Source organism: Rhodnius prolixus, unplaced genomic scaffold (assembly GCF_049639745.1).
Source record: "Rhodnius prolixus isolate KJV_2025 unplaced genomic scaffold, Rpr scaffold_1, whole genome shotgun sequence".
Lineage (NCBI taxonomy): Eukaryota > Metazoa > Arthropoda > Insecta > Hemiptera > Reduviidae > Rhodnius > Rhodnius prolixus.
The window spans coordinates 51034254-51054204 of NW_027411581.1; the positions used below are offsets into that span (position 1 = coordinate 51034254).

General features: G+C 34.1%; 1 protein-coding gene and 1 long non-coding RNA gene across 16 annotated transcripts in view; one reads left to right on the forward strand and one right to left on the reverse strand.

Moving 5' to 3' along the window:
* Positions 1-19951, forward strand: part of Lar (tyrosine-protein phosphatase Lar) — an 855139-nt gene that overhangs the window by 376321 nt on the left and 458867 nt on the right. The window contains exon 3 of one of the 13 annotated variants that reach the window (XM_074118646.1): positions 16032-16108. The exons of the other annotated variants lie outside the window; for them this stretch is intronic. The gene's annotated coding sequence lies outside the window, so the exon portion shown is untranslated. The remainder of the gene's footprint in view (positions 1-16031; positions 16109-19951) is intronic. 13 annotated transcript variants of the gene reach the window in all.
* LOC141449468 (uncharacterized) overlaps positions 1-19951 on the reverse strand; it is a 308854-nt gene that overhangs the window by 232156 nt on the left and 56747 nt on the right. The window lies entirely within an intron of this gene.

The window sequence follows — 19951 nt, forward strand, 5'->3', positions numbered from 1 at the left end:
TCGAGGCGTAAAGAATATCATAGAAGCCTCTTTTAAGAAAGGCTACAAGGGGTGAGCGAGATTGGGAGGGACTTCGCCTTCTAATTTTTATCTCAGAGACATGACAAAAAAGTGTAGGTCGAAAAAGGTCTAAAAATAGTTGCTACAAATCAGCTACCGCTCCTTTGTCCCGCTAACCGATCTTAAAGAACTTTTAGGGAGTATTTCTACGTGAAATAAATAAGTGAGCACCAGGAAGAGAAGGGATTAGCTATGCGGTTAGCGTACTGGACTCCCGGGTTCGAATCCAGCTGCTGACTCTTAGATTTTCTCTTCCTAGGAGCTTCTTACAGCTCACTGGACAGTGTTGTGTAACGAGAGAACACTGTCTGGAGGCCGCCAGTGCACTGAAAAAAGCTCCGGGTGCCAATAACCTTAGATGTTGACGCGCCTTAAAGCTTTAAAAAAAATAAATAAAAAAAGCACCAGGAAGGACAAGAAAAAATGGGCTAAAATTACATTGGTTTTTCCACGATTTTTAGAAGAACGTGTTTAGTGCCAACCAGCTTTCGGCTCGAAAGTGACACAGTTTGTAGAAGTATCGCAGCCAAAGATGTATTTATTTCCATTTTTACTTATTCTTATTAACTATGCATTTGCAAGCTTATTTGTAACCTAAATATTTACAATAACTTTTTTTTACAAAACAGTGGCTCAGATTGCACGATATAAAAATATAGATGAAAAGTATCAGATGATAAGCACAGTTCCATTTTTCTTTGATTTGTTTGCGATACTGAAGGTGTGGGGAGTAGGAGGCATTATGCATTTAATGCATTCTGCTCCCCAAATTTTATTTTATTTTTTTAAAAATGATTTAAGGCGCATCAACATCTGAGGCTATTGGCGCCCGGAGCTTTTTTCAGTGCACTGTCGGCCTCCGGACAGTGTTCTCTTGTTACAGTCAACACTGTCTATCACCGGACAGTGAGCTCCTAGGAAGAGAAGATTTAAGGATCATCAGGCTAACCGCATAGCTAATCCCCTCCCTTTTTATTTTATTATTAAAATTTGTATTAAATATTGATCTATAACATTGTTCAAATAATTTGATTTCATTGACATGCTCGTCATTATCTTGGATTTGGGCTGCTTGAATTACAGACCGCTTTCATGAGACGGTTGCCTTAGAGTGGAAGTTTTCACTTTGTTCTAATTTACAGGACGTGGGCAGTGTAATTCCTTCGGTAGTTGATTACTAGCTGCATGTCCGTCAACTCTCTGCTAGCTGATTAGTGGCTAAGAAATCTCCCGCTCTTAGCTCGTTGGCTGCATCCCTTGTAATTATCTAGGCGTTCACTTGACACGCCTTGAAACTAACCCTAAATAAGTTCCATTTACTTAACATCATATTTTGATATTTCGAAATTTTGCTAATGTATTTTTTGTTATTCTTACAATCCGACAGTTGGACATTTGGCCCGCCTGAAAAAAATAATAGGAATTACTTTAATTTTAATAGACTCATTTGCACATTGCACAGAATTACGGCAAAAATTTTAATGATGGACAATTCTGGTACTAGGGCAAAGTATGAAGTTTTCGCCCACCAATGAATTGATTTTGTTGTAATGGTACACTAATCGAATAAGACTTTTAAGTAGACAAATATATTTTTCATTGAAATGGTTTATCTAGATTATTATGCCGTCATTAACCTCTTGGTTGAATTATTACCGATGGAAATACATAGATTATGAGTTAGAGTATTGATTCTGAGATCTCAGTCAGTCTAGTGTCATGCGTGTGTTGTGAATGTCATAATCTTCAATACTGATTCGCCTTTGATGATGGCTGATGGCTAGATAAGGCAGAATGTTACAGATCTAGTTTGTTGTAACGGATAAAATCTTTGATATGGTCCAGCTTTGGAAATCCGACAGTATATTTAAAAATGAAACAAATGTTGACCTAATTGGACAAAAAAAGACGTGCAGGTTTAAAAAGATGTGTACACAAAAAAAGAAAAACTCTTTATATAATATGTAAAATAGAGAACTCAAATTGAAATTTAAATAGTCATGGGTAGCAGAATGGAAGGGGAAAGACGGAGAGTTGTCGGAAGAGAGTGTACAGTTAAGTTAGAACCCACAAATGTAGTGAGTAACTTAAGTGAAGTAGTAATCCACTTTATCAAACTGACAAATCTACCTCTGATGTTAGATGAATTTTCGAAACCGGCCAGGGCTACAATAAACACGCGTTATTCCACGGATAAAACCAAAATATACGTTTACAAGTTTCTTGTGCACGGTGAAAACCTATCAATTAGAACTCTTAGTATAGAGATTAACTTACATCCCAGCAATTTAAAGTACTTAAAGAATATTCAGTCTTTAAAGCTCGCTGAAAATTGATTATGACCAATAAGGCTGATTACTTGACTGGGAAAATAAAGGAGATAATATCTAAACCTTCTAACGCTAAACCTACCAACATTTATGCGTAACCATTCCTATCGAGACCGGTCAAATGACCGGACTTTAAAATCACTTAAATTTCTCATTATAGAATGAAGAAAAATAATTATTTAACAGTTTCAGCATAGTTTCTTTTGTTTAAAAATAAATCTCGTAGATTTTACTCTTTATTGCATCATTTTTTATAATTATAGGCTTCTCAATTGCACATTTCCCGCATACGCATTTTTTTACATTTTAGACAGCATTTTTGCCTTTGCAGTATCTTATTTGGCTATTTTCCGACCACTTGTTCGTGTCGGAAAATATATTTGTCATGCTTTTGCTATGGTAATATAAAGTTTTGCCTTGAAATTTCACTTCCTTCAATTTTCTTTTCTTTTTTTTTATATACAAAATCCATGGATTTATCCCGGGGCTAAGTCTAGGATATTGAAAACTATTTGTTGAGGTCATCTCCGAGATTTTCCACGGTTATATTTCTTCCACGAGCTGTATACATTTCTGCTAATTTCAGAGCGACAAACTCCCCAAGCCAGTGGTCTAGGGGTCGGCAACTCGCGGCTCTTTTATCCAAATTGTGTGGCTCTTCAGCCTGTCCAAAATATATTATATATTTTAATTTTATTGAAACAAATGAAAATTTCATTTATTAAAGTAAAAAGAAATTTAAATGTGATAGGTTTGAAATTGAATAGAATTATATTAAAATAAAGTACGTAATTATAAATAATACTTTCAATCAAACACAGGTTTAGTTATTATTTATTTGTTTATTTACTTCGCAATATGTGAAAATAATATATAAAACATTTAAATGTTATTGAATATCATAAAATAATAATTTGCGAATACAAATGATCTACAGAGTTTTTTACACTATCATCCTTGCGGCTCTTGGTAAGATTTATTAAAATTATTTAAGGAGAAATGGCTCTCTACTTAAAATAGGTTGCCGACCCCTGCCCCAAGCGGAACTGAACGTTCTCTGTTTTCAAGTTTTCCCAAATATGGAAAGCCTTTTATTACATCGAACGCTAGCCAAAATTTGATACCAAATTTTTGTCCGGTTTATTTGGCATGTATTGAGTAAATCTGCATCTTGACTTTGTTGGGAACAAATGTCCTTGGAAGAGATATATGCTCTTGGTTAGAACAGTTTTGACTGTTCTCTACGAATTTGTTCCAAAATTTAGAAATCAAAGCAAATTTATCGGTTTGTAAACGATGATTTCTTTGATCCACTCGAATAAGCCTCACTATTTCCTTCTATATATTTCTGCTCATTGTGTTTGAGAAGAAAGCTAGTCCCTACTTTTTGTTCCATAGAAAAGGGCAATATCGTACATTTTTGCACCACAGGCAAACAATAATCCGATAAATGCATTTTCGAATTGAGTTTTCGAGAGAATTCTGTTACAAAAAAATAAATAAATAAATAAATAAAATATTAAAATAAGTAAATAAAATGAAAATATTCAGCCGGTCAGCCGGTAGCGGTAGTTAAGACGGACTACATATTTTTCTCAAAAATTAAATATTAGGAAAAGAAGTGAATATTAAAAAAAACAATTGTATATATATTTTAGGAAAAGTCGTGAAGTCTAATGGCGGTATGATAACGCTGTAATTAGAAAATGTAAACCAAATTTAAAAAACGGTCAATTGACCGGTCGTGGTAGGTTCAGTGTTAAATGGTATTTACAAATTGCAAAACTAATTCTTAGATTAATCTTTCTTTCGAACCTGCTATGTGGCGTGTCTTTGATGCTCAGTTTTAGGTAAGAACGCACTCTGGGTATTCTTTCTGGGTAGTAGTCGCCGCTGATTGATGGAATCCATTTTTCCTTTTTGTTATATATATATAATAAACTATAACTGTTGAAGTATTATTTTGGCTTTGTTCCCAGAATACCTTCCCTTTATAGTCGTTCATGAGCACCCCTCTATCTTGAATGCTTGACTTGTATTCTAACGCCATGTAAACTGACTTAGGCTGAAAGAAAGGCAAATTGTTATACAGGGATCTCTTGGATGCTCTTTTTATATCCTGTAAAATAAGAATATTGCAGGAAGCTGTGAAATACTACTACTACTACTACTACTACATATAGTAAAGGATGTGGTCTGGTGATGGATACTGGACTGGATCATTAAGGGAGATTGCGCATTCTAAGGTCACCCTGGATGGTGTATTCTGTTCCTTGGTAACGTGAGCGACATATGATGTGGTTAAAAGATCATCATTGCCTGTCTTACCTCTGCGCTTCTTCTGCCCTAAGCCCTTTATAATGGTTACAATCCACTTTGTTCTTGGAGAAACCACTTATGTTAGCTGGGTTATATTCCCAGAGTTTAAACGGAATTGTTTAAATTATTGATTTGTTATTCAGCCGAAATTGATTCTCTCACTAAAACTGATGCACTCATTTTCTATATTTGGCTTTATCCATAAAAATAATAATTAAAAATTATCTGTGACATGAGAATAATGTATAAACTTTGAATAATTTTAATGTTTCAAACTTTGTTATTTTAGATGAAGTATCAGTTCACTAAATCTATCTAAATCTAATTCTAATTTACTGATCCTAAACCTACTTACAATATGGCAATATTCTAATTAAGTACACTAATGGAGGACTAATTTAAGTACACTCGTATTTATTAATAGAGTCTACCACGGATTGAAGTACATAAATACGCTGGAGAAGTTAATCCCACGTCCCTAAAGGGAATTTTCCTGAATTTTCTTTCCAAAGATATGAAGGGAGTTTTGCATACAAACATCGAATTAAATATTTTCAAAAAGTTTTAAATAGTCGGTTAAAATTAATAATTATTTTCATAGCCAGGGTTTATCTCTTATTTTCTCGCTTCATTTTAATGGATGACAATATATTTTGAGTTGTCTCTCTGACATAAATAATGGAATAATTTTTTTTAAATAAATATTTCCCTCCAAAGTTTGACTTATCTAGTTGCGCAAGTTTCTATCGATTAAAAAAAAAAAAGAAAAAAGATGCTCAGAAGCTACCAGGCTTTTGGTGCTGTGGACAAAGCCATGATATCGTGGCTAACGTTAAGCTGATAATAAATTCTAACAGGCGTGCGAATTGTTGCGGTGAAACAGGGACAGTAGACACTACCACAATGCCCGGGACTGTGGTGACGAATGCTCTGTGATTGCTAATCCTGCCTCGGCTACCAAAAATAAAAGATAAGTAATCCGCGTTAGTCCCTCCGTATGCAAGCTTATGTATGTATATACCCGAATAACTATGCATATAATACATTTTGTTTTATTTTCATATGGAAAACAAGGGTAGGCGAACTTAGTAGACCACACCTTGATTAAAACAGTTTCCGCATTCGTTCTGCCCCTTCACGATGGTCTGCTATCATCACCCTGGAAGTCTCCGCATCCCAACTGTGTTCCCTCATAGTCCATTTCTCGTGCTCATTTTTTTCACGCTTTTTTTTTTGGTTTTCATTTTATTATTACTTTTTTCCCCAAATCTGTCCCATCATTTCTACTACAATTTTAATTAGAGGATGCAATATACATTCGTATCAGCGAGAATAAAAGAATTAAATCCTATTCTTGGTTGCTAAGAAAAAATAGAACATCATTTTAAAAATAAAGTTAAACATTAAGAAATTCATTATTCTGGCTCAGACTAGCAAACAGCTCCATCCCGCTCTAGTTGAAATTTCAAAACATATTACATTTATGCATTTAACAAGCTCATTAAAATAGTACTAAGAACTTATTGAGAGATTTGAAGTTTATTCGTATAAAGGACTCGTTGGAAAGAATTGAATATAAGATATACATTTCAACCGTTCTCTTTGTACTTTTTAAAATGAATTTACTTTATATAAATTGAATTAATTTTTATCATAAGGAGAAAGTTTTCCATAAAGAAATGAATCTGTTGGAGAATCATTATATTCTCTTAAGAAAAATATGAGGAAAACATGAAAAATGTTCTAAATTGATTTTAAATACACAATTTTAAGGATCCATAAGTCGAAAAAATGTGTACTTAAAAATGCTTAAAAACCATGCTGCTTTTTACTTTAACTCTTAAATTTAACTACAATGAATTTGAAAATGTTTAGCTCCTGCAATGTGGGTGATAATAATAATGATTACTATTTATTTTTGAGCAATGAACCTTGCGGTAATTTTGCTCTGGCCGTTCTTAAGATGTTTACTATCCTAGATTTGAATTCAGACTCTAAAACTCAAGCTTACATACCCAACAAGAAATTATTCACATTGTACTCATAATATATTCATTAAAAATTTATATAATTTTTGTTTTTAATGGGATTGAGAGACTTAAGAGAACAGAACTCAAAAGACGGTTCCGACAACTGAAAAAAACTATTAGACAACAGATCAAAACTCACTCTAGACAACAAAAGACTTAATTATGTAAGTATATTAAAGTCAGTCTGGGTTTATGGCATCGAACTGTGGGATTCAACCAAATGCTCAAATCTCTCCAAATAATCCAGGTCTTAAAGTCCAAAATTCTTCGCTCTATAGTAACCAGCTCCTTTCTACGTCACCAATCAAACCATTCACACAGACTTAAACATTTCTTTGGTCACACAATTGGCTAAAACACGATACGGAAATTTCCATCTTAACATTCAATCACATCACAATCCACTAGTACAACATGTTATCTACCAGAACATTTCCAGACAACACTATTAGATGTCTTAAAAGACAGTGGATAATGCTATTGGAGTTACCGCTGGGTAACTTCTCCACTCTGAGAGTTATATATTATGAAAGTTTATTGTTATTATTGTTACTTATAACGCAATAAATAAAATGCGTTGATTGTCACTAAACAAACGATAAAAAAAAAAAATGGGATTGAATACTTAGTATTCTTTAATCTCTAAATCATAAAGCCTAATGTATAAATATATAAATCCCATTGAGTTGGCACTATCTAAATTTTATTCTACTCTTCGATGTCTTTTAAAGCAATTTTATTACTTAATATAATGGTTGTCGTTTATTAGGGCATTTTATCAGGTTGTCATTTAAGAGGTTTAAAAGACTATTCTATATTAGTACGGAGGACGTTCTGTGACAATATGTTGCTCTGTTAATTGTACGTTGTACGTATTGAAGAAGAGAATCGTATCGCCACCCAAAAGGGTAACCGTGGGTCATCTGTGTGTGGGCTAATAAAGTGGGCTATCTCCCACTCTCTCTATATTGACCTAGAAGATGAGAACCAGACTTACAGAGTCTCTGATACGATAGCTATCAGCTTATTATTTGTAAAGGTCGTCCGTTCTAGTTCCCATCTCTGAATTAATTGGTGATAAATAATTATGTTGTTAAAATTCCATGTTAGCCGTAAGGAAATGCGCACCACATAGAAGATTTTTTTAGAAAAGATTAAGTTTATTTTAAATGGAAGAAGAAACGCATATCATTATTATTATTATTATATTATTTTATTTTTTTATTATTACTGTGTGGCGAACTGAACTCTTGCTATAAATTTGTATTTTAAAAGCAATAAATAAATTTGAAATTGGTTTGGAGTAAGTCGTCAGGCTTTCAAATCAGCATTCAAATATGCAGGCTATTGTTTGAGCTGGCTGGCGATTTAGCGAGGGACTAACTAATTAACGCGTCTAATGCTGTGTTTCAGTTGAAGCATCCAGTGTTTGGTCCTTTAAAGTATGTAAATGAGTCACTTAATTCAAATCAACCGTTGCTGAACCACATATGGCTAAAAGGTTAATTTACCGCAACTAAAAGATCTGTTAATGCAGCCTGGAGTGTTATATTTTAATATGAAAACTGCTGTTGTACTAAAAAAATATGCAATACGTATATAGTTGTCTGTTAGATTGTACGAATGTAAAGCTGACTTTTAGGTTAGCAGTTATATAGCTCCTTTGTAAATCATTAGCTGTCTGTAATTGACTGTTAGAAGTGAAGTCTATTGGATATAGATTACTGCGGTAGATATGGAGAATCTAAGAGTTCGCAGTATTTCAGATGTAAAGCTTCAGATGGCTCATTATCTGTTAGAAAAAAAAGGTAAAGTAATCGCCTATTTTTTCAGGCGGGGCTCAACGTCCAACTACCAATTAGATGTCGAGGACGAGGGCGGAAGCTCATACTTTACTATAAACAATTTCTTCTAATAAATAAAAAGTAGTCTGGGTATCATCTCCCACATACAAAGCCACGTTCTTAACCACTAGACTAACACCCGCCCGCCCCAATTGTCCGTTAGATGCGTATTTGTCCACTAATGTGTCAGATGTTAGACGAGGTCCTTAGAAGTACAGTTGTCAGTATAGATGTCTGAGAGATGAATAGCTGTGAAAAATAAGAGTTATCAGAGGTGATCTAGAGATGCCCGGCTCCTGATTAAGGTACGAATTATATTAAAATTGATCTGTAATGGGAGTGTAGGCAACGTTGTGAATAATCTTGTGTGCTCAAGTAGACTAGAATTTTTGTTTGTTTTTGTCTTGATTAAGACGAATCAAGAAGTGATATCACTGTCTTCAGCTCTACCGGCTTCTATTCAGTATTTTCTCGTTAATCAGAACATTCTCCATCGCTTACAGTGAGTTGTGGAGACACCCAGGAATGTCATCTACGGCTCTACTTCTACTCGAGATGTTCTGATTCCGGATGTTAAGATGATAAAACTAATCGAAGAAATTTAAGATTTTCTGACATATTTTGCGTTAATTTGTTATAATTTTGATTCCCCTAATTAGTCTAATTGAAGAAAATGATTACTATTTTGTACATTAATAATAAGAAGGGATTAAATTTTAGGCTAATTGTCTATTATTTAGACCCTTCTGGATTTAGTGAACAAAACCCATGGGTACAGTCTCGTGTGCCCATTATTAACTACTCTCATACATTTAGGTGTTTTTCAACTGCATTCAGTTACTTATATGATATCTAGAGGTATGAAACGGACAAAGCCGTAGCATTTTGTGGTATATGCAGGCATTCTGGTCTGGTATATATTTGTCACTTCATAATCCTCTACTAATCACCCCGCAGTATATATATATATATATATATATAAAATGAAACCAGATACCAGTATCATCCTACTAGCTTGTACACACCTAAACCTATACCAGCCCAAACTTGTCAATTACTATCCACCAGGCCCGCATAATACTTACACTCTATAGCTAGGATACTAGCCGACATGGTATTGCAACTAAAGTTGGTTTGGGCAAGATACCAGGTGTTTCTGCTGTCACACAATTATTATGGCCTATATCTTCTCTCTCTCTCTTCCCATTCCATTTACATGTTATCTGTTTTATCCGTTGCTTCGCTTGCCCCCTCCCCGGCGCCTCTCAGCTCCAGCAATACCATCTGGCTCCTGGATCCATGGGATACCTCTCTCGTAATAACCTCCCTTACTTAATTACCTAACTCTACAATGCTAACATGATTATAAAAACCTTTATTGATATTTCATAAAGTATTGTATGACAAATTAGTTTTGTTTTGAAAATTATTTGAAATAATAATTATTTAACCAAGTATTTTTAGCAAATTGCTAATCGTAAATTATATGCAGGACGTCCTCTGATGTATAAGCTTTTTTTTTCTAGCTGGTTCCACTGTCACTTCCGGTAAAATAGCTGATAAAGTTGAAATAATCACGCAACGAGCAGTGCGTTCGATTAGATCGCTAAAAATTGCCAATTCGTCACGAAAAAAATAATTAATCGAATGAATTCCTATCTTTAATTAAGAAGATACTTATTAGCACGGTTTGGCATGTGCGTTGTTAACATGCTATTGAGAGTTGCGTAGAAACGTTTAGGTGAAGCTGATAACACTTATCTCAATTTAAAAATCTCTGCTAATCAATTACCCATATCCTAACTGAAAATTATTTACTCAGAACATCGGCAAAGTTTTATTTTCTATAAAGTAAATCTTGGTAAAAAATATGCTGTTTTCCGAAATGGATAGTTTACTGGCAACAAAATTTTTTAGTACCAGAGTCAAAAAATTGTGAATATGTATGTGGGTTTATCTTTTTAAATAGTCTTGTTTGTTTGCACAAAATATTCCCAAAAAATAAAAATTACCGGAAGATGAGCCTTTATATTTTTATCTATATTTATCCAAAGTATCCAACAGACCAAGCTATCATCAGACAAAGCCATAAAGAGGCATGTGTAATCTACTTCTTACAAATAATGACCAGAGATGGTTTCTGGTACGGAAATGAAATGAGTTTCTGAGAGAGAAAAGTGTTGCATAAGATTTATGTTGTAACATCCAGTGGCGTATCTTTGGAAAGGCGGATTCAGTGGCCAGACGGAAAATGGCAAAACAGAAATGGGCAGATCACGTAATACAAACGGAACTACTGTCCGAGAGCGAGGACAGAAGGATTAGTACTGAGGACAGAAGTTCAAGTAGTCACTTCCTATACCGAACTGGTGTGTAGGAACACCTGCAGGATTAATCAGAAGTTGGTGGATGGGGGTCCTGGATAGAGAAGAATTGCGAAGGTTTATGAGGGAGGCCCTGGTTGTTAAAGGACAGCCTTAGAAGAAGAGTATGAGTAGGAAGGAGCATCAGAAAGGATCAAAAAAATAATTTTCTCCTTTGTATGAAACTGCTTGTACCATAATGCAGAATATGATACATCCAATCATTTTTAAGGAGAATCAAAATTCTTCGTTGATCTATTAGTTGATTTCTAGTTAGTTAAGGTTTCTTCTATGTTTATCTGGACATGAATCTGGTTTTATTTAAGAATCCCGCATGTAGCTGAAAGGTCTACTACTCACATACAACAAAAATGTATACATATAGTTAATACTGGTAAATATTTCGAATTAACGTTTGTTTTACTGTATAATGTAATCAGTAATCAGTGATGATAAGCATTCAGATTGTAGCTGAAGAGAATGGAGGATATCGTGTTTTAAAAGAAGTTTTGAATTTTAGTAGAACCGCGTCCAGCATATCTATGCAGATTAGACAGCCAGCGATGGTGATGGGCATGCTGGTGGTGTTGCAATATGTGTTACTACTCCTCAGCTCCATTACCATGTGAAAGAGCTCCAAGCTGCTTCTCAAACACCAGGACCTAATACTACCTCCACAGACACAGTGTTACATCTAGTGCTGCTGTATAACTGGACCATGTGCCTTATTTAAGAATAAATTATCTCTGCAGGAACTTCATTTTGGAATTTTATTATTGTATCTTTCTTGTTCGCTTTTTTTTCCCTAATTATTTTTTTACTTTTATCTCAAAGGAACATTTTTTTTTTTGTTTACACTGCCCTTCCATCTTTGTGCATGTGTAATGAGAAGTAGAATTTATCATTCTGAAGCAAAGTTGTAACTAGAATTTATCACTTTTTACGTCTGTATTTTATGTTATTATTTCACTGGTTGAAAAGAATAGTTTTATTGCTTGATGTATGTTCCGATACTTAGGTGGTTAACCAATCTATGTGGAACCACAAGTGAGGTTCAGAAAATTGTAAGTTATAAGATTCACTTTCCCGATTAACAATTCTAGAAAGATGGACCACATGCAAGACTTAAGTGAACAAAAAATCAACAATCTGAAATAATATTTTAAAATAATTATAAATATGTTATGGCTCTGTACTCCAGTTTCCCTTACTAAATTCTCTCAGTTTAAACTCTTTTGGTTTCTTTAAACCTCGAACTTTACGAATAGATTTCATTCTTACTGATATCGAGTAGTTTGCGAAATATTTCCCACTGGTACGACTGATTTGAAGGAAGCAGACTTACACCATTCCACAAAAACTGTCTTAAGTTTTTCTTCTTCTCCTTCTTCTTCTTCAAAAATGATTGCAATCAAAGTAATTCACATCTATGAATGGACGTCTCTTGACTGGTCATTGTGAATTGAACAAATATTTGGAACCACTTGGGCATAGCAGAGGATAAGTAGCCTGTTAGGTTCTGTCAGGAAGAAGTGGATAGATGCCATCATTATTCTTGGCTGAGACTGCCTAAAGAGATATATTCAGACAGGACTAAAGGGATATTCTGCTAGTGGATGTCACTATGGACCCTCTAGAGTCGCGGTGGCTTAGACTTTCTCGCCAAGCCTTGTTCAATCATTAATTGAACTATATATACATTTTTTGTTGCGTTTATTGTGCTACAATCAGCGCGTTAGCGCTATAAGTAACAATGTTACAATAGAGTAATAAATGATAAGGTAACAAGTGGAGAAGTTACCCAGTGGTAACACTCCAAAACATTATATGGTTAGTCACTCATATAATGTTAAGGACAAAAGGAATGTTAAGGTCAGTGTGTATAGACCAGGTTGGAGACATAAAATGGAGCGTTTACTATAGTTCGAAGAATTTTAGATTGTAGCGATTGAATCCTTTGGAGATTGGAGCGTTTGGTTGAACACCATAGCTCTATCCCTTTCGCCCAGATGGGTTTCAAAATAGAAGTATAAATCAGTCTTTTGTTGTCTAGAGAGAGTTTTGATCTATCGTCTAAGAGTCTTTTAAGTAGGCGTCAGCTTCTGTTTAGTTCTGTTCTTTTAAGTCTAGGATGGGGGTTCCAAGAAAGTCTTCGGTCTAAGTAAAGCCCAAGTAACTATATAAAATACAAAAAGTATTTGTTTTTCAAAATGGATTTACTATTCAAAATAAATAGCCTCTGTCTTCAGACCGTCAGGCAAGATCCGTTCGTGGTTTAATAAAACTTAATTGGAGCTGAGAGAACCTCAATACGGATATTTTTTTTTTTTTATATCGAAAGTAATCACAACACTTCCTTAACTTCAGTAAGAGCAAGCAAAAAAATTTGAATCCAAAGTGTTCATTCTTTTTGGTGACTGATTCATAGTTTCAATAGGATGAAAAAATAATTGCCATTTCAGTCGTGATACATTTATTCTGCCGAGCTTTCGACCTAGGGACGACTGAACAGACAAGACAGAAGGCACACCAACTCTGTAATAATGTAAAAATATTACTTTGTAAACTAGCCCTGAAGATGACCTAGTCCCTAGGTCGAAAACTCGGCAGAATAAATGTATCACGACTGAAATGGCAATTATTTTTTCATCCTATTGAATCCAAAGGATCTTCTGGCTCTTGGGTTTTCTTTTGCTCGCCTCTCCCATTCAGTGACTTTTTCACTTTCATTCCATTGCATCCAGAATTCATTTTGAATCTATTCTCTTTTCGCTGGACTTGCGCTTTCCAATAGCCAAACTGTATAGTATATACGTAGCCTGCAGCATCCTCTCTATTCTATAACGTAAATACCCGTTTCTCATCTATAAAACATGCAACCCTGCCGTGATTCTCTTTGTTCTTGTCGGGTTATGATTACTCCTAAGACAAGGATGGTTCTTTCTGTAGTATTGTTATGGGAAGACCATTCATCTAGATTTACTCGAACACTTTCTTGTTGTAGACTTACGACGATGGACGGCTGAGGTGACATTGTGGCAATAGACAATGTTCCCAGAGTTCGCAGTTTACGGTAAAGAAAATGTGGCGTTTATTTTCTACCTCAATTCTCTATTCTGGATATTATTTTCTTCCATATTTACTCAACACAGTTCTTAGTGGTATACCAGTCCTTATGGAAACGAAAATTACCACAAATTATACAGCCAGAAATCTGAGCCAAGTTGGCGTTGTGCTTGTCCAATAAAGCTACCAGGGAGTCATTTCAATTTCTTGTGTATAAACGTGAAATTAACTAATAAATAATCAAGAGGCCGGTTTTAATAAGGTGCTTGAGGATCTGCGAGGTTTCAGTTACTCCACTTCTATAATTGCTTACCCTTGTTCTCTTTCATTTCTCCCACTACCCCACAGTTCGCCTTCTATTCAATTCTCTCCTTCTTAATTAGAATGACAAAATCAGCTTTACACTCTTCAGACTAACTTCCCCCATTCTCCATTTATCTCGCCTCCTTTTCAGATATTATCATACTAATTCCAAACTTATTGCTAAAGTGTGCTGCGAAGGAGCAGGATGAATTTACTTTATGTTCAAATCATTTCTTGTATAATACCTTTATTTTTGTTCGATCATGCGCGTAATTTGTATGTTAATGTATTTTAGCCGATTACTATGCAAAGTGACAATCATGGCGGGAAAGCTATTTGATTTACTTACACAAACTCATTCAGAGAGGAAAAGTTATGAAACTTTGAACTCCTGTGGAAGTCTGGTAAATCTTCATTATTTTTTACTCATTTTTAATTAATTGAGCGCTCAGGTAAATCACTTGATCAAAACCCCGTCCTACTTCGGATAAAAGGGTGATTTTTCATTTACCACTTTATTTGCAAAACGCTCTTCATAATAGTTAGATCCGGAGGAAAATGCTATTAAAAACAGAAAAATAAAGAGCTAAATAAAGTAGCTTGTGACGGGCTATGTAATGATGATACTGATGCCACTTCTACGATGGCTGAATCACACAATCTTTATATTTAAGTTAATTTTTATTTCAGATTTTCTTAAACTTCTACATTTGTTTTGATAGTTTAAATTATATTTAATAATTCTTTGTATGTTTATTTTTATTTTTAAGCTTTTCTACTTCCTGTATCCATATCGTGTGCTCCTACAGCCCAGCCAACCATTACAACTTTTTAAGAAAATTAATAATAATTTTTGACACTTTTCACGCTATATTATTAATTTCATTTCTTTTGTTGCGAGGCTACTCTCCGGGCCCCTTCTCTAGAGTTTTTTTTTTTTTTTTTTTTTTTTTTTTTTTTTTTTTTTTTTTTTTTTTTTTTTTTTTTTGGGCAATGAACCAATGGGTTACTAGAGTTTGTTAACTTAAAAGCTAAGTAAAGCCCCCTTCGCCCGTCATCGAATTCGTGACAATTGAAATTCTCGCTACATTTCTATAGTTGCTTTTATAGTTGACATTGGCACGGGATTTCATTGTTCTCTGCCGTGATAAAATCCAAGATATCGTTCTCGTGTTCTCGATTCAGTTACACTGTCAGCTCCATCACAATTATTACGAGTATTGCTTTTACAGCAGTAGTGTTTGGCTCAGGAATCATTGTTTTCAACAGTATCCATGCAGAATGTTTTCTTATTCATTATCCATTCCTCTAAGTCTGCTTTTTCAATGCTACTCTTGAAGTATACTATTTAAATTTTGCCTTAAAAGATATTGGACTATCGGATGGCCAAATATTTCCATTTTCATGCTTTTCCTAGCTGACATAAATCCACTATTACTAAAATGCGCAAGGATATTTTAAAGAAAATCTTTGAAGCAGTTTTCGGGAAATTCTGAAAAATTAGAAGAGTTGCCAATTATTATTGGCAATACTTTCTTTACCTTGTAAGTTAATGTAAAAACTCCGAGTCTGTGTGAAAATGTAAGTGGATAACGCACTAATGCATGTTGCCATTTCAGATTTCACTCTACTTTTTTATATTAATAACCAATTTTCTTTAACTTATAAACTTTAATTAATTTTTAAAAAAAATTGAATTTTTGTTTTCTGTTTTAGGTACGTAAATCAGCTTTGAACTTCAGGGATTTAATTGAAAACCTATGGTTTGAAACTCCTAATTTCAAACTTTCAGCGTAAGTGTACGACTATTTATTATATAAAAGTGTGTTGAAGAACTTCACAGAAGTTTACCAATACTTTATAGCCCACCAAAAAATCAGCTTCTAAGATCGTGAAATACTTGACCACGCCTTGGAGAAAAGTTAAATTCCTGTATATTTACTGGAGAACTGAATATATTGACCGAACCATTCTTGCGAACGGTTAACCTGGAATGGTTACTGGCCGTTATATGTTGAGCTATATATTTTCGATTATGTGCCTTACTCTCTTAATGATTTTGAACACTTTCAATGAGAGGAAATCTTTTCGCTATTAAGTTTGAGATCTTTTATCGATGTTTTTCATCGTTGCTGCCATTTTTATCAATCTTCTAATATTTCATTGTTACCAATATTATTCTGTTGGGTTGAACCTACTACTAACACTATATAATAGTACTTTATATCGAAGTCTACCCTAATAATTCTTCTATTAACAGATCCCACTTCTATAATTGCCCTAAAGTGAATTTCATATTAGAGCCAATATCGGGGAAAATTAATATGAATTTTTCATTTTTATTAATATGGTTTTGGTGATACCCGTCGGTGTTTTGTTTTATCGCATGCGCTAAGTTGCTTCATCCTGTTCCTACAACATAGTGAAGATCCCAGGAAGGGGTTCTTGGACCAGGAGCACTGAACATAACTCTCCTTAATAGAATATTAGTGAAAAATGCGATAATTTATTTCACTTCACTCAGGATGAACGGTAGGATTAAAGATTTGAAGAATTACTTTTGGTTGCAATCTAAGAATCCAAAACTATGACGTGACCACTCACACAATTCTCTTTTACTACTAATTCTCAAGGTGTTTTTCTCACAAATTTTCTTTAAACTCCGTAAATTTGGTTCATATTTAATTCTTGATCATTTTAAAAAGAATCTAACCACCCAGTCTCACAGGAGTACATTTAGTAGAATTTTAGGGATTATGTTTCCAGCAAAAGTTATGGATTTTTGTGTTAGTAATCACAGTGTAAAGTTTATGTAACACTGTTGAAGTCGTTTGCAAGAAGATCTTAAAATATGGAAAACTATATTCGGTAAAGCACCACTTCCGGGTCATCTGATTATTAATCGGATTTGGAAATTCAGTTTCACATTTTATTCTTATTAATATTATACAGATGGTAATCCAGTACAATAAACAGTAAAGGCACTTTAGAGGGAAGGCCTATCATTCCCATTCTCTCCCAAAAAGGTGTCCTTAATCGGATTTTTCCGTTGCTAAAAATGTTTCAAATAAAGGTTATAGATCTATGGATGACCAATTTACAAACCAAGTTTAAAGGGAATCGTGGGAGCCATTTTTGAGAAAATTCCAAAAAAAAGAAAAGAAAAACTGGAAATCTTCTTAGTAAAATGATTCTTCTGGTTGATCGATTTTCGACTCTGAAACTATATTGTGGCATCTTCTGTTTGAACCAAAGTAAGCGAAATGTCAAGTTGACTTTTTCGACGATTTTTCAATTTTCTCAGTTAGTAGAGTAAGGAATAATAAACAAATATTTTATACTTAAATGGAATGATTTAAGAAAATCTTCCCTTCCTTAGAATTAGATTTTCCTTGTTTAATGAAAAATATTTGGATCCATTTTCGAGTAAATAAAAAAAAAAAAAAAATGAAAAATAAAAATGTTAATCCGTATAATGAACTTCCGCTTAAGGAATCTACTTCAAAATTTGAGTATTTACCAACACATTTTACCTAAAATACTTAATAGTATATAAATATTCGAAAAGTTCTTAAAACTCAAAGCTCATTGTAAGGGAAGCATTACTCACCCTATTCCAGAAGTAAGTGCATTGCCTTAAATATTAAAAGTGGAAAAACATTTCAAGTGAAAAATTAATTTCTGTGGGGGAAAAAAAATTAAAATAAAATTCTCAGTCAGCAGATTTTGAGGGAAAACATTAGATGAATCTTTTGATTCCAGTGAACTGGAGATTGAGTTTATTATCCTCTCTATTTTATAAAAATTAGCCGATCGCTGAAAACATGCTTCCTTTAATTAGAAATTTTTTAAGTGTTTTCTAAAGAAAATTGAGAAAATCAATTTCGAAAATTTAATATAATAATTAATTTTCCTTCTCTGGAAAAATATAAGAATTAAATTATTATTTCTACTAATCTTTAGTTGCTCTTTTAGCGGGATTTACGTTTAACTACTACCAGGTGTCGTGGGCAGATAAGTTGCATATATGCACTTTACTTTTAGTTTGCTCATATTATCTCTTGAAGTAAAATCCATGGTCAAGTTAGGGAATAAAAGCAATACACAAGCTTTGCGATTCATGCTTCTAAGAGCGTAAAAATGTGGCTGAATCCTTTGTTGTGGCATTCCAATGGTTGCAAAGAGAACGCGCCAAAGAATTCAAATTTCCCGGACAAAAAAAAAAAAAAATAGTCCATGTTTATCCACAATCTGTGTATTTTAAAGTAAATTTGCTAAGCCATTCTAGAGCATTCGGTGAAAAGCAAAACTTATTTTCGTCGAAATCCTTAATTTCTGAAGCGACAAAAATTGTTTTTTTTTTTGCTTCGAGATCTCTCTATGTATGAATGTGCCCTGAAAATATATTTTTCTGGAGTAAACTCAATTTTTTTTTGTTACAATTATTTGTTATTTGGCACGATCGCATCTTGAATTTAAGTGCAAGTGAAGATAATCATTGATAATTTCGATTGTAAGTTGCATTTTAGAACTCACCTTCTGCCATAGTCAAAAACATCTTTCCAAGTTCTCTGGGTTCTGTTAGTTGATTCTCAGGTACTTAGTCCTATAGATCCGTAGCGCAGGATCTGTCGAATAGTGGGTTCGTATGTAGGTTCCAATGAAGTGCATTTCACCTCGCAATAACACTTCTGTTGCGATTAGGTTTTTTTTTTATTTGTTGTTTTCAGAGGTTGATTTAAATAATTAGGTATTAGTTTTACAAAAACTTCTTGACAAATTTCTCTAGCTTTGGTAATATGCTTCTTCACAAGTTACTGAGTAAAATCTTAGCTAAATAAGGAATGAGTTGTGACCGAATGAGCAGTGAAAAGAAAGTAAGAAAGCACTAGTAATTGGATTTACACTTGTAATTAAAAGCAGGTAATTGGATTTGTGAGAGAATTGAAGGAAAGACTGGTGCCACCACACACCTGTGGAAGTATCGTCTTTCTTTTTAGCTCTTATCCTCAAGAAGCCGAAACATGATACAGGTTAAGTTGATAACTTTCAGTTCTTAGAACCTCAGGGTAAATTAACTCGAGAATCGTCAGTTAGATGCAGTATACTGGGTAACGATAACACAGAAATGGCGAGAAGTTATTCTGCTTCAACAATTTGCCATTGTTTGGATTTTACTTCGCCAAGACAATCAAAAAGCGTCTAATTCGAAATTATTAAGAATTAAAAATACCTTTTTTTTTAAATATAAAAATGAAAACACAAAAGTTATGGGACACACTTATGTTCGCATGTTTTAAGAGCATTGGATGAGGAAATGTTGTTTCTAACCATGTTTCCTATAATCCTGCATCAGGGATAGAAAGCCACAGAGGATTGTGCAAGTAGCAAGTTAAAGAGTGGCAAAGAGATTTGCCCTACGGAGAGAGGAGATTATCCTTAAAGCTGAAGTATCTCCGCAGAGAAGAGTTCGAGGAATGGTATAAGAGAATAGGGATTCGGTTAACCAAACAACTAGATCCTGTGACAGGAGTCTGTCTCTCCATTGTTTGGGAGGTAGAGTCCCGTTAATGTTTTAGCCTTCTTCCCCCCAGCACTTCTTTCACACCTTCCTAGAGAGTTTGTTTTTGTTCAAT